The sequence below is a fragment of the Brassica oleracea genome, chromosome C2 (genome assembly GCF_000695525.1).
Source record: "Brassica oleracea var. oleracea cultivar TO1000 chromosome C2, BOL, whole genome shotgun sequence".
Lineage (NCBI taxonomy): Eukaryota > Viridiplantae > Streptophyta > Magnoliopsida > Brassicales > Brassicaceae > Brassica > Brassica oleracea.
Window position 1 is genome coordinate 2322148 of NC_027749.1, and position 1929 is coordinate 2324076.

Genomic DNA, 1929 nt, shown 5'->3' on the forward strand with positions numbered 1-1929 from the left:
ATATATGCTAAACTCTCTTTCATGGTAAATGAGCATCGTTCAAATGTTTTATAAATTATTTTAGTAAAACTTCATATACTCCCTAAATTAGTGGACAAACCGTTATAAAATCGCTATTCTCTTGAGAAATAGAGACAAAAAAAAGGTTCCAAACCTCTTCCACCATCACCATATATAAGTACAAGAGGCAACTATCCATTAAAACAGTATTGTCATATTTTTTGAAATGTTCTCAAAATCTATGTGTTAACCCCTACGGAAATATTGAATTTTTGGTAAATGTTTTATACACTGAAGCCTATAATCTTTAGTGTTGTTTTAAAATTTATAACCATGTTCTACATTTTTATTGATATATGCTAAACTCTCTTTCATGGTAAATGAGCATCGTTCAACTGTTTTTATAAATTAATTTAGTAAAACTTCATATATTCCATAAATTAGTGGACAAACAATTATTAAATCGCTATTCTCTAGAGAAATATAGACAAAAAATGTTCCAAACCTCTTTGACCATCTTCATATATTAGTACAGGAGGCAACTATGCATTAAAACAACATTGTCATATTTTTTGAAATTTTCTCAAAATCTTTGTGTTAACCCCTACGAAAATATTGAATTTTTGATAAATGTTTTATACACTGAAGCCTATAATCTTTAGTGTTGTTTTAAAATTACTAACCATATTCTACATTTGTATTAATATATGCTAAACTATCTTTCATGGTAAATGAGCATCGTTCAAATGTTTTATAAATTATTTTAGTAAAACTTCATATACTCCCTAAATTAGTGGACAAACCATTATAAAATCGCTATTCTCTAGAGAAATATAGACAAAAAAGGATTCAAACCTCTTTCACCATAATCATATATTAGTACAGGAGGCAACTATGCACTAAAAAAACATTGTCATATTTTTTGAAATTTTTTCGAAATCTAGGTGTTAACAACCCCTACGAAAATATTGAGTTTTTGGTAAATGTTTTATATACTGAATCCTATAATCTTTAGTGTTGTTTTAAAATTTCTAACCGCATTCTATATTTGTATTAATGTATTTTAGGCTCTTTTTCATGGTATATGGGAATCGCTAGAAACTTTTTATCAATTAATTTAGTAACACTTCATAATATTCCCTAAATTGATGAAATAACCACTATAAAATCACTATTTTCTTGAAAAATGGATACAACAAATGCTCCAAACCTCTTTGCACATCATCATATGTTAGTGCATGATGCAACTATTCATTAAAAAAATATTGTCGTATTTTTTTAAATTTTTCAAAGTCTAAGTGTTAACCCCTACGAAAATATTAAGTTTTTGGTAAATACTTTATATACTGAAACCTATAATATTTTGTGTTGTTTTAAAATTCCTACCCATATTCTACATTTGTATTAATGTATGCCAAACTCTCTTTCATTGTAAATGAGCGTCGTTCAAATGTTTTTATAAATTAATTTAGTTAAACTTCATATTCTTGAAAAATGGAGACAACAAATGCTCCAAACCTCTTTGCACATCATCATATGTTAGTGCATGATGCAACTATTCATTAAAACAATATTGTCATATTTTTTGAAATTTTTTCAAAGTCTAAGTGTTAACCCATACGAAAATATCGAGTTTTTGGTAAATACTTTATATACTGAAGCCTATAATATTTTGTGTTGTTTTAAAATTCCTAACCATATTCTACATTTGTATTAATGTATGATAAACTCTCTTTCATGGTAAATGAGCATCGTTCAAATGTTCTTATAAATTAATATAGTAAAACTTCATATACTCCCTAAATTAGTGGACAAACAATTAGAAAATCGCTATTCTCTACAGCAGAAATAGAGACAAAAAATGTTCGAAACCTCTTTGACCATCATCATATATTAGTACAGGAGGCAACTATGCATTAAAACAACATT